Source organism: Anastrepha ludens, chromosome 5 (genome assembly GCF_028408465.1).
Source record: "Anastrepha ludens isolate Willacy chromosome 5, idAnaLude1.1, whole genome shotgun sequence".
Lineage (NCBI taxonomy): Eukaryota > Metazoa > Arthropoda > Insecta > Diptera > Tephritidae > Anastrepha > Anastrepha ludens.
Window position 1 is genome coordinate 3,604,664 of NC_071501.1, and position 26,484 is coordinate 3,631,147.

Sequence of the window (26,484 nt, forward strand, 5' to 3'; positions counted from 1 at the left end):
GGTAAAAATATTGTTGTTTACGCTTCAAATAAAAAACTTATACTGACGTTTGTGCCTTACGACAGTAGCTCTCCAATGAATGTTTGGAAATGTGGATCGATGGAATAATAATCAAGTTACGCCATCTGTTGTAAAACCGCACGAACTTATTCATAGTCCTATTAAAATAATAATAGTCCTATTAAGCATCCATTACGACAATCCAAAACGTCGGGCAACGTATGGATACCCTGGCCATGCTTCAACATCGACGTCGGCGCAGAATATTCATGGCCTGAAGGTTATGCTGTGTATCTGGTGGGACCAGCTGGGTGTTGTGTATTATGAGCTACTGAAACCGAATGAAACGATTACGGGGGATGTCTACCGACGACAATTGATGCGTTTGAGCCGAGCACTGCGAGAAAAACGGCCGCAATACGCCGATAGACACGACAAAGTTATTTTGCAACATGACAATGCTCGGCCACATGTTGCACAAGTGGTCAAAACATACTTAGAAACGCTCAAATGGGATGTCCTACCCCACCCGCCGTATAGTCCAGACCTTGCGCCATCCGATTACTATCTCTTCCGATCGATGCAACATGGCCTGGCTGACCAGCACTTCCGTAATTACGATGAAGTCAAAAAATGGATCGATTCGTGGATTGCGGCAAAACCGACCGAATTTTTCACAAAGGGAATCCGTGAATTGCCAGAAAGATGGGAAAAAGTAGTAGTAAGCGATGGACAATATTTTGAATATTAAATTTGTAACCATTTTACGTCAATAAAGTTTTATTCCAAGAAAAAAAAATTATAATGCTTTTATCCAAAAACTCTCAAAAAACAACTCAAGTTATGGAGAGCCGAAGATATTTTACCTTAAAAGCTTGTATACATAAATTTTGAATATTAAACAAATTTCGAATTTAAAACCTCTTTTCAAAATTTGTCCAGCTCACAGCTAATTACATATATTCAAATCTCCAAACAAACTAATTTTTAGAAAAATTTACACAAACATCCAAAGTTACTTGAATCCCATGTTTAGAATCGACCAATACATACTCGACATATGTCCGTCACGCCAAGGCACCCGCCACGATAAGAACCACACCATTTAATACCCATTTAAACCCACTCATCTAACATCTCTCTGGTCAAGCGCCATCGTAAGAACTTCGTTGTTGGACAGTTAGGCGATGATATTTTATTTCTTTACTTTTGGGCTTAGTAAGCTGCTACAATAACAACAACAGTCAGACACTGCACTTTCTGACTGCTCTTTTATCCAAGGTAAAGGAGTTCAATCATTCGCCGCTTTCTTCATACTATGAAATCTACTCAAAAAACACGACACAATTTCGAGAAGAAATCCAAAAATGGACAAAAGAACAGGCTCACTATGAAAAATATATTGAATACATTTATTGTGGAGCCATTCGCTTAATAAATACTCAGATTTTGCAGGAAAACGGAAGTTTTACGGCAGCTAATTAATATTGCTTGCTTGCCTTGCAATATTTCCTAAAGCTCATAATTGAATTTAATTTTAAATTCTGTAAAAACTATTCAAACTATGTGTGCCAAGTTCTATTTATTCTTAAGTTGTGCAACCTGTGACCTGCTTATAAAATTATGCCCATTTCAATGGTATTTATGTACCTACTCATACACGCATACACACACACACCCATTTTCCAATTCAAAGTCAAGCAAAGCATAAATACGTTACTCATACGCCACAGCGCACAAGTGCTTCTGTTACATTGCATACTCTACACATACGCACACACATACGTACATAGCCGCATAAATGAAATGTATGCCAATGCAAGTGAAGTGCAGTGTGAAAAGTAAAGTCAAATGGCACATCAAATATACATAATTTGAATGAAATGAGCTCACTATATTCCACATGGATCATGGAGGCTGCCTTTGGGGGAACGGAATGCGCCGATTCATAGCTGGAGTAATTGAAATTAGCATTGCTGGCAACGGAATTGCCATTAGTTTAAGCCTCGCTTACTCACTCACTTACTGACGGACTCGACTAACTGACTGACTTTTGACTTTTGACAACACAATTTTCCACGAGAATTTTCAGCCGTATTTAATAACGTAGAAATGGTTTTTCTCTTGTCACTTGTTGGCCGCTTTCCAACCACAGAAAACTAAATAAAAAAAATTTAATAAAGATTACATTTAGTGTTGCATGAGCGAATATTTGTAAGGCAACAAGACTCTTTGAATCAATGAAATTCATAAGCTTTGGAGAAAATCATGTTGGATGCAAGCCAGAGATTTTTTTATCTTGTCTCTTATTTCAAGACTTTTGAAAAGATTTTTTTAGCGCGATTAGGGGTTTGAAATTAAAGACAGAAATTTTTGTATACAAATATATGAAATTTTATGTGACGCACCCATATTTACAATTTCAAACGTGCCGAAGTGTCTGAGAGAATAGTACTTTCCAGAACAAAAGTGATTTATATGCCAGTGGATTTTTGCTTCATGTACGCCATTTTTTCGGAAATGTTTCACTCTTAAATCGGTATTTTTAATATGTGGACATTTTTAAAATTTTTTTTATGGCATATTAACGAAATGCTGCAACCTTTTTTTGAGTTAATAAAAATCAGGAAATTCTACGCTTTTATTTTCGAAATTTGAACACTTTTTACCTTAAACATTTTAAGTTTTATGTACTAAAAATAAATAAAAAATTTTAATAATAATAAAAATGTAAACAATAAATAAGGAAAACTCTCACAACTTATCATCCACAATGAAAATGCGGTACTGGTCAGCAAATATATGAATAATACTAAGTAAAAGATACCTTAGAAGGCTGTGAAAGTGCTTGAAGTAATATGCAAACGAGGGGTGAGGCTCAGCGCACTAGACAGGGTTGATTTGTAAACACTTCTAGAGGCTTTCGTACTCTATCTCTACTCGAATAATCTAACGCCAGCTATACATCAACAGAGCTTCCGTAAAGTGCACAGAAAAAGCACAGCACTTATCGTCATAAACACAGGTCAGCCGCGGGTTTAACCAAGCCGCTCCTGCGAGAGGACTGTCCTGGTAACGTTGGACTTATCGACAGCTTTTGATAGAGTCAACCACTTTACGCTATTAGCTGATATCTAACAGACGACCCTTCCGCCGAAACTGAAGAGGTGGTCCGCGAACTATCTGTGTGACCGGCAATCGTCTGTCATTTTTCCAGAGCACAGCTCAAAACAGAGGAGGATAAAGCAAGGTGTGCCAGTGTGATGTCCTTTCACCCTTGCTTTTCAACTTCTATTTCACTGCAAGGCAACTACAGTTTTCCCCCACGGCGACCCTTTTTCCCACTCGAACGAAGGAGGTCGAACTGCAGCTAAAGCTGAAAGAGATATAGGATGAAACCCAACTACAAGTACTGGACCGGACAGGATGTAAACAGAAATAAAACGACATTCATCGGGGTGCTCTTACCGCTTTCCTAAACTTCCCACCTTCGAATGCCGTTATCGGAGACCAACCACCACCTCTTGCAGACGAAGAGCATCATTTGGCGAAGTGAGACTCGCTTAACTTCGGCTCAGTTACGATCTGAATATTGTACAATAGCAGATTAAACTCCTACTTATCCGGCATGTGAAGGCACGTCGCACGATACTAACCATCTATTCGCATGCCCTCGTAAACCCACACATCTAACACCCCTCTCCCTGTGGACGCATCCTGTCGAAACAGCAGGTTTCCTGGGACTACCGTTCGGTGAGCTAGACGACGAAGATCGGTAACTGCACCGCACTGGGAGGACCTAGTATACTACTACAACAACAACAACAATAAGTGTATGGACAAGTGTATGCATTCATGTATGTAGGCATTTTTTGCAAAATGAAAATTAAAAGGTTGAATTTAACGCCTTTTCAAAATCTAATGATCTTGGAGCACCTCTTAACATATGATGAGGTAACTAATATTTTGTAAATTAATTTCCGGGATGGTAAGCTAACTTTGTGTAGGTCTGCCAAAAGCGATTTGAAAAAAAAAATAATATTTTCGATCCACCTTAAATATTTTAGTAAAATTGTATACTTTTCTGAATTAAAATCTGTAATTTTTTTTAAATTGAGGGTCAGGAGTGTCTTAAATTTATTTAAAAAAACAGTTTCTATAAGCATTGTGTAGGTTTTGAATGATGGATTATCGAAAATAAAGGAGAAAGAAAAGAAAATTTTGATCTATAATGCATTCAAGATAAGAAAGGATTTCACCAATTTAGGAAAGAATAGTTAGGGTAAGCCAGGAAATTTACATCCACCAGCTGCGATAATACTTACTAAGTAAGCTTAATGATTTATTGGAAATTTTATTTATTTATGGCGCCAACTATAGCAGCAAATATTTCCTCCATCCGAACTGTGGGATTTCAGTGGAAAAGCCTCCGGAAATTAGTTAAACGCCATAAAAAGAGTTTACTAGCCATGCAGTGGTCTCGCTGCTCTACAACCAAGCATACGCCAAGCAGCTCAAGACATCAACGCGCAACCCAATTACGTGTCATATAATCCCGATAGTCTATTTTTAAGTGTTAAAAAGTAAAGTTATCCCATTTTTTTTGTTGCGCAATTCATCAGCAGCAGCTCTGCATAACAAGAAGGCTGATTTGTTCATTTTATTCCCTTTTTAAACAAAAATCAGAATATCAAATATTCCGCAGCTACTAGCCAGTTAACTTCTGCGCCAAAGGATGCGCTAGCAACTCAATATGAGCATTTTTTTGTTTGCCATTCAAACAACGAGAGTAACGCACAGGAAAAACTGCTGTGCAGCAATGCAGTAAAAAATAGTAAAAAGAATAAAAATAAAAAAATAAAAAGGAAAATAAGCAACAAGAAAATAGCTGCAAGCCACTAAAAATACCCACAAAGTGCCGAAATTTCCCAAAAAGTTTACTCCCGCCCAGCAAACACTGCTGTAAACACTTTCAATGAACAAAAGTTCGCAAATGCGAATACATCCACCCATTCATGCATACATGTATATGAGTATCATCCAGATAGATCAGTACACACATACATACATACGTAAGCAGTTACCAAATGCACACAACATAATTGAATTTGCTGAAATAAAAAAAATAACATGGCATACTTGCGGGCGCAATAGTGAGATTGGCCTATGCAAACATATAATATTATACTTTTCGACAAACTAACTGTACGTTCAAGTTTAAAGTGAGCAAGCCGTCAACGCCTTTTTGCCTTTCACTGTCTGCTCATTTATTGGCCTGACGCCAAACGATGTTGCACCGCGAAAGCACGACAACAACAAACTTGTGTTGGCCAACAAAAGGATTGCTAGACGCACATGCCTACCCGAGCTTAATCATTTGCACAAAACAACGTTTACTTTAAAATATACTCCTCAACTGACATGGCAGGCGGGAAAGACGCAGCTTGTGCAGCGCGCACTCATCAGCCGACAAAAAAGCGCTCAATTTCAACATATCTCCTTCTACTTCGTCGCTTGCCATTTAGTTCTTAATTTATTTTATATTTTTTTCTTCTGCTTGCCATTCCTTTTGTGCAAAAATGTCATTTCAATAGAATTACCAGCATGCGCCGCATCCTTAATGTAAAACGTTTAGTCTGTCCGTCCATGCAAACGAGTAAGGAAACTATTGAAAGCAACAGTTGCAGTTGCAGTTGCACTGATTGTAGCTCAGCGCATGCATCCTCCGCCTACTGCTGTGGATTGTTTGTCCAAAAAGGCTCTTTTATTATCTCAAATGAAATGGCGACGAGGTAAGTAGGTATGTATGTATGTATGCATGTAGGAAGTCAGCTTGGTGACACAGCTGCTAGTTTGTTGCATTTGCGCTGCCAGTTTTGCTTCTTTTGCTTTATTCATTTTATTCACCTAATTAAATCCTAATCTAATCTAGCTGGAAATCTTACTTAGGGTTTATGGTATTGTTAAAAAATAAAGTAGCAGTTGGTACAAATGAAATGGTGGATTAAATCGCTGATAAATAAAGTGGGATGCTTTCTTGCAGTCGACTTTTCTCGCATTAAAATTTAGGTTCACTTTAGAGCAGTTGTCGATCTGAACTGTTGCAAATGTTACCGGCCGCATGAAATTCGTTGATTTTTCTTCTGGTAGTTGCCATAAGAAGACTTGCTGGGTTTCTGTACTTAAAAATTTATACCAGAGGTACGAGAACTTCGTTTGTTAATTAAAAACAATTCGTAACTGTCGAGCAAGTCGGATATAGTTGAAATAATTTCGAGATAAAATTTAAAATTAAAAGAAGTTGCTTATTTTTGAAATCTATTTTATGAACTAATTCTTTTATAGCATTTTAAAAAATTTCTGTGTATGTGTTTCCTTATAATTGACGTAACACATAAATGTTTAAAAAAGTCTACTGAGCTACATAAAACTGTAGGTCCTTTCATTTATGTAATAATATCAAGACGCGCTCTACAAATAGGAGGAGGATCTAAGCGAAATATTTAACAGAACTGCACGTGCTAATTATTTGTTTATTTTTAACAAAAAAGTTTCATATTGGCGAAACTTTGCAACTTCGCCATCGGTTTTTAAGTTTTAGAAATTAATTCACAAAATATTGTAAAATCTTGGATCAATCAAATCAAAATATTCATTTGAATTGATTTATTTCATTTCCCAAGCACAAAAGTAAACAAGAAATGTAGATGTAAAACCCATATCGGTGCCAGTCCAAAATAAGACGGCAGTTAACTGCTTGTATGATGAGTTGGCTAGACAGCGTACGTTTGATTTGGATCATCCGTGCAAAATAAGTTTGAGGATTCTTCGCATTAGCTGCGGTCTGCTGCTCCCATGACTTAGCTCAGCAAATGCTTTGCATAAACATTGACTTTTTTTCTGCAGAGAAATATTCTGTGGCTATCGACTTTCTTGGTAGTGGTGGGGTTCTTACCCAGGCTTTGTACGATGTGTTCAGATTGAACTCAATTTCCGCCTCCTTGTGCCATAAGTGTATGGGGAAAAATCATCCTAGCATCTATATTTTTGTGGGACTAAGTGTTAGGAGTTTAAGCTCTCCCGATTTAACTAAGCCTGAAGCTCTATAAGGGTTCAACATCAATTGGTTGTGGAATTTTTTCGTCAGCTAAATTCCTATCTTATTTTGGATTTTCTTCACAGTACTATTATTTACAATAGACAATTTCACTGCGGAACTGCCTCAGCCTGATTGATGCACTTTCGTTGTATGTTGAAAAGCTAACAACGATTAGGTAATATGCGCTAAATTCACAATTTGATACTCTTTGGAATGAAAAATGTATGCAAATCGACATTACATACAGTATTATTAGAGAAAAATACAGTGAAATCATAGCTTGTTGCCACACAAAATTTGTGCGTGCCAGAAAAAATAAGAATTTCTGTTTTCAAAGTATGTAGCGGGTGTGTAGTAAAGTTGATCAGCATATTTTTCTCTTACACTTTTACACGACTTTTGCTCCTTACTATTAAAGCAACTGCACTGAATTTCATCAAAATTGAGTGATGAAATGTTTAAGTGGTCTCACCTGCTGAGTTTGGCCTCATATGCTGATTACCCCATTTGCTTTGCCAGAGAAATTTCAATATTTCCCATACAATTTTTCGTTTAAATACCATTTTTTAAAAATAGGCAGTCTGGCTCGAAGGAAAAATCTACACCGAAGCTTGCACCACTTTCTTCACTGATGTCTCCAAGATGAAATCGGTAGTCAGCAGAAGTCTTTGCGATGCTGCAGGCATGCAAAATGCTTAGGGAACGCGGGAACGAGGGAGATGTTAACATTTTTTCCGATAGTCAAGCCGCAATCAAGGCTCTGACGTCGCCATGGTGGAGAACGAAACTTGTAAACTCGTGTAAGGAGGAGATCAAATCTCTTGGGTGTGCAGGTAACATTTCTCTGGTCTGGGTTCCACGACATAGGAACATAGAGGGAAATGAAATTGCTGATGAGCTTGCCAGGAAGGGGACTGAATTGGCCTCAGAGACCTCCTACCCGGTCATCGGCATCCCCCTGACAGTTGTTAAAGAGGAACTGCACAAATTATATCTCAGGAAAGCCTAGAAAAGATGGAGCTCCATTCCTTCATGTGCTATTTCGAAAACTCTTTGGGCCCAATACGATATACGAAGGACTCAGGAAGCCCTTTGGACTTTTCGCCCATTGAATTTCCAAACTCGTAGCTGTGTTACAGGTCACTGGAAGATCGGTACACACGCGGAAAAGCTAGGGTTACCATTTCAACCCCATTGCAGAAGCTGTGGTGCCCTTTCAGAGAAGGAGACTGTAGATCACTTTCTCTGTAAATGTCCGGGTTTGGTTGCTAGACGACTAAGATCACTGGGTGCTCCTTTCTTTGACAGACAACAGCTCTGGCTGGCTGTAGATATCTGCCTGTTGGAGGTCTCATAATGGTATCAAAACGGCGCTTTAGTGCTACGTGAGGACCGGCACTTCAACCATTTCACCTACCTACCATTTTTTCGCTTACACTAAATTTCTACCTTTCCACTTTGAGAGACTTGGCTGACTCAATTTTCCCCTACCACTATCTTCTTACTATTCTCGTTGTCTACTAATCAGCCTTCACGCACTTGAGGACAGCAGATTCATTTGAGTGTGCTGATTTGTCCATAACATCATAACTGGGTCTATTGACGGCCCGCCTCTTTTAAAAAAGATTGCTTTTAATATTCCCCGGCATTTGGAATTCTGTAAAATTGTTTTTTCTAGAAGTAGTTATGGTGGTAACGCTCCCATATCTTTGATTTCACGCAATCAAGTCCTACTTTAGTGAACTATTTTAAAGTTTTTCTCTGTGCCACATCACTAGTGTTTTATCTTAGCTTGTGTAATTATTAATTGTTTTAATTTAAAGATTGATCCACATTTAAGTCAATGTTAGCTGTGTGGTCTGTAAAAATATTTCGTATTCCAAGACTTGAAATAAATATAAGTAAATTTTTGTATGTCTCTAGTCCATTAGGGTTCGTGTAATCATAGACTTAAAAAAAACCATCTTATTAGGTATACTTGTGAGTTATACTAATACTTTTTAATACTTTTTAATACTTTATCTGGTTAGTACAATAAATATTTTCGAACTCATAAAGATGAATTGAAGTTCTCTTTCAAAAACTTGTAAAATATTTTCCTCTGCCAACCCGCCTAAATATCATTTATGCTTGTATTTTTTGCGAACTTGCTCATAACTCTTTTTATAATCCCATCAGCGTCACTAAACATTTAGTCACGGGTCAACTTTTCAAATTACGAATAATAGTTGAGCGAAAACGGATAAGACAAACACAGAAATGAAGACTGCACATAAACCCTAACTACTTCTAAAATTACGAACGCAATAAAATAACAGTAAATGGAAATAACAGCAGATGTCATAACAGGGAATTAAATAGCAAAAAACAAAAAAATCAAAACAAATAAATAAGCCACAAACTGTAGTAAAGGGTAAAACAACAATAATAATGGTAATGTGCAGCGTGCATGGGTGGCTGGCTGCAAGGGATAAACCGTTTTTAGTTTCCCAGAATACAAATGTGTATGGAAGTTCATGAGCAGCATTTGTTGCTGGATGTTGTGGAGTGGTGCCTTGTGGCTAAGAAGATATCCAAAATGTGTTGACTGTGACTTATGGCATAGGAGTAGTTCAATTCTTATAGGGATATTCTGCTTCTAACTCATAAAAACATCGATATTTATAAGTGATGAAATTCAGCAGGAGGTCTTCTATTTCTTGCGCTTGTGAATATCTGCAGTATTAGTCAAAACTGAAGCACCATTTACATGGATTTGTAAGTTGCAAATTTTACTATCAAAAGTTGGTATTAGTTAGTTACTGGCAAGCCTAATGGTGAAAATATTTCCCCGTGTAACACTAAAAGTTCGCACCGAGACTCTGACGTTGCATAGCTTAGGGATGATAGATTACCAGGTTTGACCAACCGCAGTAGTGAACAATGAAATGTTTGGAGTAACTTCGGCTGCCACGCTATAGGGGACGAGGCAGCACGTGGCCTCACACTCGTCCAATCAGTCGTTCATTGATTCAATGTTTTGGTTTATCACCAACATAATCCCAGTTTTTTTGTAAACACATCCCAAGCGATGTCAGCCAATCAGCTGATTCTGTCTAATTTGCTCAGAGCCGAATAATGATAGGTTACTGAGCACACCTTTTAAATTCTTCTTCCCATAGTATTGACGTGCATTTTCTGCAAAAGATCTTTGGCTGTAATAACCTTTTCCAGTCACGAAAGAGAAATATCTTTAATGTTCCAAACACACGTTCGAATTTTTCTTTATGCTTCTGAAATAGAGTTGACGTGTATGTCATTGTGTGCTGGCTACCATCTAAGACAACTGCATGTAAATCCTCTGACAAAAAGTAAGCGTGGAGTATGAAGAGATTGAAACAGTTGCCAGAATTTCTCTTTTGCGTTAAAAATTTTTATAGAGTAGACTTGTTATAAAATTTTAAAATCGAAGATCATTTAAACTCGAATGTATTTTTTTATTTTTTTTATTTAATTATTTTTTGGTCAGTCCATAAGTTCGTGCGCTTCTTAAAGGTGGTTTTAAAATTAATAAAAAAGATGTTAAAAGTATTTATTAATCAATAATATATTCTTCTTCATTATTTACAATTTCTTACCAACGTTTAGGCAAATTTTTAATTCCCTGCTCAATAAATTGTTTGCCCTCGGAGCCTAAATACGCTTCGATATCCCTTTTTATAGCTTCTTTTGAGGAGTGGTTCTTGTTGCTCATATGGGATTGGAGTCCACGGAAAAGGTGATAATCACAAGGTGCAATATCCGGAGATATGGTGGACGCGGCATTAGCTCCCATCCGAGCTCGTTCAGCTTGCCTAGTGTTTGCCTCGCGGTATGAGGTCTTGCGTTGTCGTGGTGAAACAAAACTTTGCGTCTATTCACTAAAGACGGTCGATTTTTGTTAAGTGCCTCATTCAGCTGATTTGATAGCTGATGGGAATAATAATCAGCAGTTATCGTCTGGTTTGGTTCCAGAAGTTCATAATGAACAATGCTGGCCATATCCCACCAAATAGATAGGAGAATCTTCTTGGGGTGAAGGCCATCTCTAGGGGTCGGTTCTGGTGTTTCATCTTTATCTCACCATTGGCGTTTGCGAACAGGATTATTGTAAAGTAACGACACGGTTCAAAAAGCTTTCATTTTCAAGCCGTTGCAGCAGCTGAGAACACACATTCACTCTCTGCTGAAGGTTGGCGACGGAAAGTCTATGCGGAATCCATTTTTCCAGCTTTGAAACCTTTCCCAACTGAACCAGGTGCATGTGAACTGTTCCATGCGATGAATTTAACTTCTGAGCTATCATATCGATTGTGAAATTTGGCTCAGCTTCCACGAGTTCGAGCAAGGCGTCGGAGTTGAAGACTTCAGGACGATCAGTGCGCGGAGCATCCTCCACGTCGCAGTTACCACTTCGGATTTTGGAAAACCACTTTTGCGCAGTCCTTACACTCACGGTATCCTCTCCGTGAACAGTGTTTATTTCTGCAGCAGCAGTTGTTCCATTTTTTCCACTTTTATAAATGAATACCAAATCCCAATACCATTTCATTTTTTAACAACACGAGCTTCTATCCGCGATTAACATCACTTGTTGAATGCAAAATATATCAAAAAAAGAAAATATAAATAGTTTCGTTATATTCCGTGAATAATTTTTTGTATGCAAAAATCGTATAAAAGTGAAATTATAGGTAAAATACGCACGAACTTATGGACTGACCTGATAAGTGAGAACTATTTATATTTAAATTTTAAATCTGAGACTGCAAGGATACAAATTTACTCAACAAACATTTTGAAATAATTACACTTTTACAATTATAATTTCTTATATTCTTCTCCTTTATTATGCAATTTCTTCCCTAACATGCATTTGCGAAAAATCCTACCAACTAATAGCGTTACAGCTGTATCGCTTTAGTTTTTTCCCCAAATACAACTTTTTATTTATAAAAGACTGGATTCTAAAAGCTTTAGATAAGCAAAATTAGTATATAATAAAGTTAAATAACGTAGTTTTCACAAAAAAAAGTACTATTTTAATAAAATTTACTACTTAGAAAAAATTTACTAAAACGTTATTTCAGTTCGGGCCACTACTGCCTAAAGGCTACTCATTGTGAAAGCGCAGCTACATACATCCACACACATACAAACAGACACATTTGTATTTTTCACAATTTTATTTTGGACAATTTTCGTTTACTTTCATCGAACTAACAAATGCTAATTCCCAACAGAGCTGCATGTGCTCCAGCAGCACACATCCTCGGCCACACAAACAACAGTGCATGAATTTACAGTTAGGTTGGTTGACCTGACGGTCTAACAGAAGCAGTTGACCAGCCAATGCTCTGAGGCCACCAAGTGAACCAGCAAAACAGCTATCCAATGAACTCAAGCGGCGCTAAAGTGATCTACTGGTGGCACATTTGTAAACAACATTAAGAAGCGTCTGAAAGTTGGCAATGCCACAGGAAGGAATGGTAATTTTTTAAGAAATGTATGTACAAGAAAGCATGAGCATTAGGCCGCTCAATACCAAAAAAAAGTTGGACAAGAAAACGTATTTTATTTGAAAGCTTATTTGGAGAGTATATAAAAAACATTTATTTTGGCATAGATGATCTCTTAATTAATTTTGTGGGCTACAACAAAAAATTAAAAATTATTTAAGCGCTAAGAACTACAATTGCTTTTAAAAAGCAAGAATTTTTTAATATTACGGAAGCTTAATTTTTTGGGGAAAAAACTGCACTTAGCTAATACAACTCGGAGATGTATAAGACCCCAGAGGAAAATGTAGTAAGCATCGGGCGCTTCACAACTATATAACTATCTATATATCGATTTTAAAAACCGGTATTGCCAAGGCTGCAGGAGTAGTTGAGGTAACCAAGGTTTTGAAAGTAACCAAACAATCTTTTTTTTGGCCTATGGATACTCTTCACGTAAACTTCCAAAGAAGGAGTGGTTTCTTTCTACATTTGTTTGGGCGCACTCTAATGTACAAATAAAAGTATAAAATATATGCATAAACATATTTAAAGTCAAAGACAAAAAAAAAAAAATCTATTCTGAAAAACAGACAAAAATGTCACTAAAATAATAAAATCCCAGATCCATCACTAAGGCTACATTTTTTCCCCTAAAACAAACTAAATTATTTTTGCCCTTATATACGCGTACACCCTTTTTGGGTGTTTGGCCGAGCTCCTCCTCCTACAGTTTCAAGCCGACTCCGAATGGCAGATATTTTTTATGAGGAGCTTTTTCATGGCAGAAATACACTCGGAGGTTTGCCATTGCCTGCCGAAGGGCGACCGTTTAGAAAAATGTTTTTCTTAATTTTGGTGTTTCGCCGAGATTCCAACCTACGCTCTCTCTGTGAATTCCGAATGGTAATCACGCACCAACCCATTCGGCTACGGCGGCCGCCCTTTTGCCCTTACTTACACAAAATATCCTTTTACTGTTTCCATATATTACTCACTGTTTTAAGATGATATATACTAACAACGTTCGTTTCCATAAAATGTTGGACGTTCCGTCGGCCGTTAGCACAAACCGATCGCAATCTGGGTTTCGAAAAGGAAATAATTGTATAACTGCGCTGTCGAGGAAAAAGTAACACTCCTTACCCAGTTAACCACAGTATCTTATTGACAAACCTCGATAAATTTTATGAGCTTCCCCCCTCTTCTACACAGTTAATAGTCTCTTATTTAGAAAATAGGTCGGAAGTTGTCTGTAATGTGCCAATCACATCGTCTGTTTTAGAATTACACAGGGGAATTCGCAAGGATCCATACGTGGTCCTCTTTCTTTTCTTTGTTAGGTGGTCCGGGTTTATCGATCGTGCAAACTCAATGACAAAAATCGATTTTTTTTTTACATTTTTAAAGTTATAGCTAAAATAAGAAAGCGCCCCGTAATGTGTATGAAAGCGTGTGACACGCCAGCAGCAGCTGCTCTGACCGTCTTTAACCGCGCTTTTGCTCAAAACCATGTTTTCGAAATTTCGGGAAATCATTGACTCAAAACTATTCAACCGATTTGGCTAAAAATTTAACCCGTTATTCTAGACACACATATCTAGATCCCGGATCTTTAAAACATTTAATTTTTGAATAACAAACTATTTAATTTAAACAATTTATGAAGAAAAAAATTAGATTTTGAGAACTTTTTCCACCAGTCCGCCATTTTGTTTTTGTTTTTTTAGTTTTATGTATATTTTAGGTTCGGGACCTAAAATAAAGTCTACAGAATAATAATCTCTTTGAATTTTTTATTTCAGATGACTTTGGAAGGCTGTGTGTTTCACCGAACCAGCTCATCTTTTTTTAAGTACTCAACTTTGACGACAAAAACTTTAAACAAATTAATATAAAATTAACTTAAAAAATTTTTTTTATATACCTACTTCAAAACACCAATAAAAACATGTAAAAACTTTAAAGCGATCGCATTTTATTTTCTTTTTAAAACAGATTCACGAAAAAACGTCGAAATTTCGGTCGTTACACCGGACTACTACCATAAATGAGTCTACTTGAATTCAACCAAAATGTATGCCACACTAACAAATGGCCGTCCGACGATGCACTAGCTCTTAAACCGAATAAGTCTCAAGGGCTTGTTACCTGCAGAAAATCTATAGATATTTCAACTTTTCTAAAAATCTTACTTGGCGGCGTTGATATCAATTTTGTTGTCGACGAAAAATCTTGGAATTATTTTCAATCAAAGATTAATTTGAGATAGTCACATAAATGTAATCATAGGTAGGTTATACAGAATGCTGGGCGTGCTCTGGACTACGCACCATTTTATTCCTCTACGTATTTGCTTTTTAACCGTTAAAACACATGTTATGCCATCGTTATTGTATGGGTATGAAAGGTTTGTAAATTGCGGTTTTGGGGCAGCCACGAGCTTACTTTAATGTACTGTTTATTAATATTACTCGTTGTGCGTTCGGGCTCAAGGGAACATACCGCGTTTCTCATCTTGTTGACACCATCTGCTCCCTGGATAAGTTCAGATCCTTCTTACTTTTGCATAAAATCTACTCGAAAGTACAAGGCCACCTCATCATCAAAATAACTACTACGAAATCTGTGAGATACTCTAAACTGCTTGCTGTTAGATATAAAACACTAACGTGAGAAAGACAGTCTTCGGTGTATATGACTCGTCCTTGGAATTCTTCTTCTTCTTAATTGGCGCTATAACCGCTTACGCGATTTTGGCCGAGTTTAGCAAAGCGCGCCAGTAGTTTCTTTCTCGTGCTAACCGGCGCCAGTTGGACACACCAAGTGAAGCCAAGTCCTTCTCCACCTGATCTTTCCAACGCAGAGGAGGCCGCCCTCTTCCTCTGCTACCACCAGCTGGTACCGCATCGAATACTTTCAAAGCCGGAGCGTTTGTATCCATTCGGACGACATGACCCAGCCAACGTAGCCGCTGGATCTTTATTCGCTGCGCTATGTCTATGTCGTCGCAAAGCTCATACAGCTCATCGTTCCATCGTCTGCGATATTCGCCATTGCCAACGTGCAAAGGTCCAAAAATCTTACGCAGAATCTTTCTCTCGAACACTCCAAGCGATGCTCTCCAACATCAGGTTAAAGAAGTCACACGACAGCGAGTCACCCTGTCTGAAACCTCGTTTGGTGTCAAACGGCTCGGAGAGGTCCTTCCCAATTCTGACGGCGCTGCTGGTGTTGAGCAACGTCATCTTACATAGCCGTATTAGTTTTGCGGGGATACCAAATTCAGACATCGCGGCATACAGGTAACTCCTTTCCGTACTGTCGAATGCAGCTTTGAAGTCGACGAAAAGATGGTGTGTGTCGATTCTCCTTTCATGGGTCTTTTCCAGGATTTGGCGTATTGAGAATATTTGGTCAATGGTGGACTTTCCAGGTCTGAAGCCACACTGATAAGGTGCAATCAGTTGGTTGACGATGGACTTCAGCCTTTCACACAATACGCTCGCTAGAACCTTATAGGCGATATTTAGAAGACTAATCCCGCGGTAATTGGCACAAATTGCAGGATCGCCCTTCTTATGGATTGGGCAGAGCACACTTAAATTTCAATCGGCAGGCATGCTTTCATCCGACCATATTTTGCATAGGAGCTGATGCATGCACCTTACCAGCTCCTCGCCGCCATGTTTGAATAGCTCAGCCGGCAGTCCGTCGGCGCCCGCAGCTTTGTTGTTCTTTAGCCGCGTTATCGCTATTCTCACCTCGTCATGATCGGGTAGCGGAACGACAATTCCGTCGTCAACGATTGGGGTATCGGGATCTTCACTTTCTCGGTGACATGCGCAGCTGTCACTGTTTAATAGGTTCGAGAAGTGTTCCCTCCATAATTTAAGATTGCTCTGTACATCGGTCACCAGTTCGCCGTCTTTGTTCTTACAGGAAAACGCCCCGGTCTTAAAACCTTCTGTAAGCCGCCGAACTTTCTGGTAGAATTTTCGGGCGTTGTTCCTGTTGGCCAGCATCTCAAGCTCTTCGCACTCACGTATTTCGGCCTCTCGTTTCTTCTGTCGGATAATACGTCTCTCTTCCTTTTTCAGCTCTCTGTAGCGATCCCACATGGCTCGCGTTGCGCCCGATCGCAGCGTGGCTCTATAGGCGGCATCCTTTCTTTCTGCGGCAGCATGACATTCCTCGTCGTACCAATTGTTTTTTCGGGCTCGCCAGAATCCGATTTCTTCTTCGGCGGCGGTACGTAGTGAACGAGAAATGTTGCTCCATTGCTCGCGCATGCCGGTTTGTTGGGCAGTGCTCTCCGAGAGCAGGAGTGAGAGTCGAGTGGCGAATCTTCTGGCTGTCTGTTGTGATTGCAGCTTTTCGATGTCGAGCATTCTTTGCGTAGGTAGATGTACGTTTTTTGCTGCACAGAGGCGGGTGCGCAGCTTGGCTGCAACAAGGTAATGATCCGAGTCGATGTTGGGCCCTCGGATCGTACGTACATCTAATACACTAGAAGCGTGTCTTCCATCTATCACAACATGATCGATCTGGTTTCGCGTTTTTCGATCAGGAGACAGCCAGGTAGCTTGGTGTATCTTTTTATGCTGGAATCTGGTGCTGCAGACTACCATGTTTCGGGCCCCGGCGAAGTCGATCAGCCTCTGTCCGTTACCGGATGTTTCGTTGTGCAGGCTGAATTTTCCGACTGTGGGACCAAAAATTCCCTCCTTGCCCACCCTGGCGTTGAAGTCGCCAAGCACGATTTTTATGTCGTGGCGGGGGCAGCGCTCATAGGAGCGTTCCAGGCGCTCATAGAAAGAATCTTTGGTCGCATCGTCCTTCTCTTCCGTCAGGGCGTGGGCGCAAACTAGCGATATGTTAAAAAAACGGGCTTTGATGCGGATTGTTGCGAGACGCTCGTCCACCGGAGTGAACGACAGTACTTGGCGACGAAGTCTCTCTCCCACAACAAATCCGACACCGAATTTGCGCTCCTTTACATGGCAGCTGTAGTAGACGTCGCAAGGTCCTAGGTTTTTCTTACCTTGCCCCGTCCATCGCATCTCTTGGATGGCAGTGATGTCAGCCTTTACTCTCACGAGGACATTAACCAGCCGGGCAGAGGCACCTTCCCCATTAAGGGACCGGACATTCCAGGTGCATGCCCTCAAATCATATTCCTTATTTCGTTTGCAGGGGTCGTCATTAGTATAGGGAGGTCTCATCCGAGGCTTTTTCAAACTTTTCATTGGGGGGATTTTTAAGTGGCGGGTCCCAAACCCAACGCACAACCCGACGCACAACCGTCCTTGGAATTATCTCCCCCAAAATTTAGTATCTGTAAGTGGCATGATCCCATTTAGACTTGAACTTCAGAGATATATAAGCACTAAGAGAGATGTTACTAATTCATGAGTATTTTTCTCGTTTCTTTTCGGTTTTAACTTGTTTTGTTTTCTCTGTTACTTAAAATATCCATTTAAATTGTATCATGAAAATTGAAATCTGCTGTGACTAGTACTAATAATTGTAAAGTTTATCCTTGCTGCGATAGGATTGAGCCACTAAATAAATAAATAAATAAATATGCAAATCGTATTAAATGGAATCCGTTTCTCATAAACTCAAAAACAGCTTAAACATTGCAACAATAATCACAACTCCTTAACAAATATCCTTCAAAGCCTCCTCTGCCTTAAACTCTTCCTATAAAAATGACACTCCAAATTAATTGAATTAAATTTTATTTCGTAATTTAGCAAAACTGTCACACTGTGCCAACACACTGACCACCTATTGGGTTAGAGACGAGCCACAAAATACGGCCTGGCGTCGAGTCGTTCAACGTTCGATGTTGTGGTTGCCGTACCGCAGATCGGTGCAGAGCAACGCAGCGCACCGCAACGATAGAGTGCCGCAACGTGCGTTTTGAATTCGTATGTGCAACGAATGCTAATACAGATTTCAATCGGCCTCCCCAATGTTTGCTCGACGGATAAACAATCAACAGCACTTGCCGGCAGCTGTTGCCACTAAACTGAGTTTTTAGGGACCGCCACAGTGCATCGACTTCTTCTGTTTTGGTCATTTGGTGGATGGTCATTTGACTGGCTCGCCTATTTGCCTATTATGAATGGATGTATGGGTATTTTTATTGTCATTTGAAATGAAAAGTGTGTGTGTTTTTGAAATTGTATTATTTCGGGCATTTGAGTATTTGGCACATAGGCCTGCATGAGTCCAAAAGTATTTGTATACTTTGTGTTGAGTTTTATTATCATATGCAATTTTGTTCGTTTCATGTTTGCTTTCTTGATATTAGTTGAGCTCACTGTTGTCTGCTACTAATAGGCTTTGAGAAAAATGAAATGTGCTTGTCCTCGGATCATAAGAACAGAAATGAACAGGTTTTTTTACTTACCTATGCTGTACAAAAAACACTTAATGAGCGATTCCATGTCAGTAATACGAGTATCATGAAATCGACGAAAACAAAATTGCACGTAATTATCTTAAAGTATCGGCACCATAAACACCATTCACAATTTCAGAGGCCTGGCTTCCATTTTCGCCATTATCAAAGGAAAACTATAATATTTACCGACCTTTCTCTTGGTTGACTTCCATCGCTAACATCCTGTAACCCACAACTGAATGGAAGAAAGAAAAAACAACAGAAACATTTTTTTATTGTAAAATGCCATCTTGACAATGAGCATAAACTTTAAATTGTTTGATCGATACTTTACGAGATTTCGATCACTACAGCCATCTACCGCGAAAATGATGGATTTGCTTTTCACCAAACTAATATTTAAATAAAAAATCTCGCCAAAGATTATAAAAAATTATGAAAATAAATATCGACTTGCTCTATTGTGTAAAAGGAGAGACATTACAAGAAAATTTCCAAAATATAAAGAGCAGCTTAAACTACGTAAATGCTTGCAAGATTTGCCGAAAAAAAAGAAAAAAACAGAAAGAAAAAAACAAAAAAGGAAGTACCAGATGAAATTTGCTTGCCTTGCCAAGTCAATAGAATTGTGATAACAAAAATGCGGACATTAAAAGAAGACACATCCAAAACACCAAAAAAAATTACAATTGTGTTGCAGCTAAAATTTTTTCATATCTTTCTCGTTTCCGCTGAGCATTCGCATGATAAATGATGAAACGCTTAGCTGCAGCATTACAAGCAGAGCTCAGTTATCAAAAACAGAAAGGATACATCAAAAGTGAAAGGAGTAACTTGAGCTTTGCAAAAAACGAGCGGAATTACAAGTTTTACAGCTATACTTATTTTTGGGTGCAGTAAACCATAGAAACTGGAATTTTTTTTCTAATTGCAATTTCTCTTATTTCGTACCGAAATTCTAAAAAAATATATAAGTTTATATATATATATATATTATTATATTATATATATTTATAATTTAGGCTGATATGTAGGCAAGTGTTAATGAAAATGTTGTGTGCCGAGTCCCTAGAAAGTACAAAATATTGGCGCCCCATGGATTTTGGCGTCTGCTATGCTTAATGCAAGTTCCCATAAGGTACGTCAAAGTTTTAGTTTAGGTAGCAGGAATGTCTTTACTATACTCCGTTGAAAAGAGTATACGAACACAGTGGATGTGAAGAGAAAATACACCAGTTATCAAACGCCTGTACTGCGACTTCTTATAACAAATATGCGACAATGGAGTTGGTCGCGATGATTTCTTCTCCTACAAGATCCAGCCCACCATGCGTGCAGCGGTGAATTAACCACGTACATCTGGTAGATTTGGGTAATAGGTTTCATTACATACAGCAATTTGTGTAACCGTTTCCGATTGCTGAGTACTAAGTGCAGAGTGATTGGAAGATATATACTAAAATATGACAGGCTCATAACTCGGACCACTTTTTCGACCACTTATGCAAATCAGTCCAATTTGTAATGACTGACAAAAATTATTCATTCTTCAACTCCAAATTTGTACTTTTTTAAGCTTTTTACAAAACTAACCTGTGAAGTCATAAATGTTTACGTCAAGTGTGCTTCCTTTTTATATAACGAATTGGCTAAATTTTTTTATGTGAAAAAAGTGCGCAAAAGGGTTAGGGAATAAAACTGTCAAAAATCAACGAGAATTTTGAGCCACTTCAAACATTGCCCTTTATTATATTAAAATTCAAGGAGTTATACAACTGCAGGCCTACGTCTTTAATTCTGATTAAAAATTGATAATTTTTATTAAAATTTGTCGAAGTCTTGTACGAAGTTTCATACTGCGATTTATGTTATATGATATTTGGAGTAGAATGATCTATGCTTTCATAAAAAATTTATGAGAACTTAAAAGGAAAACAAAATAAATCCCAACTGGTCTAAACTTTTCAAAGAACGGTAATTTTCTAAAATGCAAAGTATACGGTATTTCATTATTAAGTAAAACAAATTTATACAATCAATATTAATATCAGCACCGAGCGATAGCCTCTGTGGCCAGTGTTTTTTGTTTTGGAAAATAATTATTAATAATTATGTTTCAATCCTTCCTCTTCCTCTGGTACCACCAGCTGGTACCGCAGCGAATACTTTGAGAGCCGGAGTTTTTGTATCTATTCGGACGGCATAACCCAGCCAACGAAGCCGCAAGACAATGTCTATGTCGTCGTTAAACCCATGCAGCTCATTGTTCCATCGCCTGCGATACTCTCCGTTACTAAAATGCAAAGGTCCAAAAATCTCCTGCAGAATCATTCTCTCAAACACTCTAAGGGTCGCTTCATCAGATGTTGTCATCGTCCACGCTTCTGCGCTATACGTTAGCACGGGCATAATGAGAGCCCTATAGAGTGTTAGTTTTGTTCTTCGAGAGAGCACCACTCAATTGCCTATTTAGCCGAAAGTAGTACTGGTTGGCAATTAATGTGTTTTTTTGTTTGTTTTTTTTTTTTTTTTGTCGGGACTGCAGGCAAGTACAGCACTCAGATACAATTAATGCCATTCTACTGCATTCGAATTCGCTTTTAATTTTCATTAAATCTACCGGACTTCCGAAGAAATCTGAGTAGATTTTGTGGTGCCAAGGATCCAAAGGGGTCGCTTCTTAACACATCAGTGCCAAAGACCTCAAGCCTGATTTGACCGAAGGCGGGGCAGACGCACAGAAAGAGGTCCGCTGTCTCTTCTGCCTGTAGTCCCTTCTGCTTAATCACAGGAGGACTTGCGACAGTCGGTTGGGCATGACAGGTAACATCCGTTTAGTCCATCTCCAGCCTCTTTCAGCCTGCCAAGCTCGCTTGTGGGTTGTAGTAACCATTTGCTAACCGTGGCTTTGATGGCTGCAGAAGGGAGTGGCAGAATGGGCTTCGGGCCTAAGAAGTGGCCTCAGAGCCCATCCTAGTTAAGGATAAACATAGAAGCTTGTATTCCAAGAGCAAAATGCAGACCTAGAGGCGGAATCGACATGTTTGCTTTTTATATGGAGAAAATGCGCGATGCCGTCAAGGAAAATAATTTAAAAAAAATAAGTGCTATTTTTCAGCACCTTCAGACTTGCACTTTAAGAAGCACAAAATGTAATAAGCTACAAAACTACATGCCAAAAATCTTTCTAGAAACTCTGTTTAAAAATAGTGGAATTGGTATGCAATATTTGTGGAATTTTTCTTTATTTTTTATTTTTAATTTATAAATTGAATTCGTATGGTTTTTGTTAGACAAAACTACAATACTAAAAATAGTAAACATTAAAAAAAAGAAAAATGGTAAAAATTAGTCAAAATATTGAGGAGCTATCACTTTGTCACGTCGTGTATAGAAATTGGATCTACATAGACTCATACTGTTTTTTTTATTATTGGCACATCTACACCTCTTCTCTGTGTTTTTAGCGAAGCTTCTCCAATTTGCGTTGGATGTCTTTATGTTGTCCCCCATAAGTATGGATCTGCAGTTTCATGCCGCCTCCGCGTCGCAGATGTTTCTTATGAGCAGCCGAGCGGTGACTGCCGTAAAAAAAACTTCTTTCCATCATTTGCTTTTTTCTGTCCACACCTACCCACGCAGCTGAGATGAATTTTGTTAAAATACAGATGTGTGTTTTCTGACTACCAATAAAATCACAAGAGGGCTTACTTATTCTTGCGACCTATAAATTAACACTTCTTCCGAAAACATCACGATTTTTATTTGCACTCACTGATATGAGCTTTGCGATAAATAAATCAGCGCGCAATAGAAAGAAATGCGCGCACTGCTTGACAGACGGTGTCGTTGCAACAAAGGAATAAACAAAAACACGAGTGGCTGATAGCATCAACCATGCACTTGCCAGCTCGTTCATAAAAAGTGAATAATAATAATGGCGATAATAATAAGGACGATAATGATGGCGATAGTGATCATCTGTATTATGAGAAGGTTCCATATTGTTCCTCAGCCACACTTCCCTTCATCTTTCCCTTCAATGTTGACTTTGTCGAGATAAATTGAAATTTCTTGCTTTTTGTTAATCGAAGTGTTTTGTTGTTGTTGTGGTTGTTATTATCTTTGTTGTCACTCCCCATTACCAATGGCAGCACCTTCAACGCCCCTGATATACTAGTGCACGACACAGCATGCACATGCCACTTGTCGTTGCCGTCGCCGTTGCCGCTGCAAGAAGATGCATTCGTCCTTTGGGTTATCAACGCCACTTCAGAGAGAAGACAGGAAGTCAGAAAGAGTATCAGCACGCCAGGTAGGAAGGCAGAAAGCTAAAGTAAAAATGCGACAAAACGAATAATAAAAAAGTGCTATAAGGGAATTATTAAAAAGTGTGACTATAGCTGGCAGCAGTCGATGCCGTAGTGGCGACAGGCAACAGTGGTGGCAGGACATAAACACAGAAGTGATTGCTGCCAAACGTGCCAGAGGCTGTAAAAGAGTGCAGAGAGCAAGGGCGTGTCATCGTGTACGGGCGTGGTAATAGCGCTCTGCCACAAAACAAAGTAAAAGGGAAAAACCAACCGATAAAAGAAATCCGCAAAGTTGCCGGCAGAGTTGTAAGCCGTCTGGTATGACTTGGCAACGCTTGAATTGGCAGTTGTAATGTCACGCAGTAAATGCAGAGAAAACAATAGCAACATCAAGAAAAAATTGCACAGACTTTTGGCACACCAACAACGACAACGAAAGCAAAAAGCTATGTTTGCCGGCAGTAAAAACTCGAAAGGAGTCACAAAAGCGAACGTAGAAGAAGAAGAAGAAAAAAAAACGACAAGAACAAATCAATTCACGACTTTGTACTCCATAGCATTTCAGCTCCCGTGTTTTGGAGTGGAGTAACTCACGCGCCATTCAGCTGCATTGCACAGCACTGGCTTGCAGGAGAAGTAGCAGCAGCAGCAGCAAAATACTATAATCAACAATTGCACCATGCAGAAGTAAAAAATTAAAAACGTGCGCCGCATTTTCAAACCACTTTCTTAATTTCTATTCCTGGTGCACGTGATAATATCTTTTGCTATTTATGGAATTAGTTCCACGAAGTTGAACTTTTATTATTCCCACCGAAGTGGATAAAAAGGAATTAGAAAAAATTTATTAAATCCAATGATAGGTAACTGATCTGAGCCCCAAGGGTAGACCTAATGGCGTATACGCATGCGGTTTGCAACATACAAATCCACACCGGTATTACCGGGACTCTCCGTAGAGCAGGTGCAAGATTCAGTGAAATTTTAATACCCGGTCGTGAGAAACAATTTCGATCAAGAAAATTAGCTAAAAATGTTAAAAATATCAGAATATGACGGGAATTTGTTTGAAGAGGAATATGAAACGAATTTGTTTTGGATGATAGGTCTGCCCTAAGAAGGAAAACTGTTGCAGCTCATAACAGCGAGTGCGTTCGACGTGCATACGCCAGATAATGGGACGACTGAGTGCCTTAGCAGCTGACTTTTGTAAGTGGAACTGTAGACCAATAGAGCGAACTAAGATCTATAAAGTAAAACTACGCAACTTCTTCTTCTTGATTGGCCCGATAACCGCTTAAGCGACTTGAGCCGACTTTAACAAAGCGGCACAGTCATTTCTTTCTCGTGCTAATCTTCTTCTTCCTCTGCTACCATCAGCTGATACCACGTCAAATACTTTGAGAGCCTGGGCGTTTGTATCCAGAGTATCTTAGTCCAAAGTATCACTTGTTGTTAAGTGAGATTCTCCATTGGATTTGAAGGCTGACATTGTTATTGGTGTTATTGGTATTAATGATGGTTCCTAGATAAATAAGGCCTCTTACAACTTCGAAATCATAACTGTCAACAGTGATGTGGGTGCCAACGGCTTTTTTGATGACAGGAGGTACTTAGTTTTGTCCTCGTTCACCAGCAGACAAATTCGCTTTGCTTCTTTATTCAGTTTGGAAAAGTCAATTGTGCGCTCGTGTGAAAACAAAAAAAACTTTATATGGCAGCGTTTTTATTATGCGGTCATAGTGCACTGCGACCTCTACTATGTGGTCTGTTGTGATTGTCTGCGAGTCTATAAGTGGAGGCCTTTAATGAATTTGAGTACTTTGTCAGAGTTTTTGTTCAATATCACCAGTGGGGTTATAGTCACACCACCTGTGTGGTGTGAAAGCTGAATGGAGCAAACGTTTGTTCTTGCTAATCCTGCTTTGAAATGATAAGGTAGAGTCCCGAATTATATCCAGTGAGAGTTCGTTACTCTTCTCTTTCTAGATGAATTCTAATAAGTGCCTTCTTAGTCTTAAAAAATACTATTAAAGTAGATTGCCTCGAGTTTCCATGCTACAAAATATTTATTCTGCAGAGCATTTTATATTTCCTTACGCATTTGAGCCAATGGATGAACAAATAATTTTTTGTTTTTGTTTTGCAGTAAAGTGCGCAGAAAGAGCTGATACAAGCAAGATGGTCCCCAAAAATACTCACACTGCTTTAAAGCCAACCAACATCTCGCCTCGGCTTCAAGCGAATTTTAGAAACTTCTACCTCTAGAAAAATTTTCTGCAAATAAGCGATGAGTCGAAATCAAATTATAGTTTCACGACAAAAAATAAGTGCGAAGTTTCGAAAAGGCAATTTTGGAGCACTGCTTTTTCACTGATTCGCTGTACGTGGCACTACTGAGTCTCAGCTGTTCATGATAAAAATAATAATAAAACTGGTAAGTAGATAGGTTAGATGGCAAGAGTATCCCAGGTAAACCACGTGCTGTTTTGATACCATAATGTGGACCACTACCTGTGAAATGATTTAGGGTGGAGGAGATGTGGTGGAGGAGAGAAAAGGGATCTGGGCTGGAGAATTTCTTTAAGCCATCCCCAAAAGGCACACCAAGGAATCTCAAGCGCCTAGCCGCCAGAGCCAGACATTTGCAGAAAAAATGCTCAACAGTCTGTTTATCTGCAGAATCCACACAGCTTCTGCAATAGGGGTTGTATGGAATTCCAAGCTTCTACGCATGAGTACCGATCACCCAGTGGCCAGTGAGCACCACAATGAGTTTGGAAATGGAATGGCGGGGGTTTCCCATCACCTTAAGCGTTCTGTTTCTGTCGTATTGAGGCTATAGTGTTTTCGAAATAGCACACGATGAGACAGACCTCCATCTGTCTTGCGCTTTTTTTTAGAAAGAAATTGTGTAGTTTCCCTTTAACAACGGCCAAGGTGACACCATTGTCAGAGAGGGGGGCAACTGAAACCAGTTCTGTCGACCTCTTCCTGGCAAGATCGTCGGCAATTTCTTTATCCTCTATATTCCTTTGCTGAGGAACCCAGATGAGGGAGATGTTTCCTGCACGTTCAAAACGTTTGAGTTCCCCTTACAGGAGTTTACGAGAAGAGAGGTGCAATACGGCAACGGCAGGG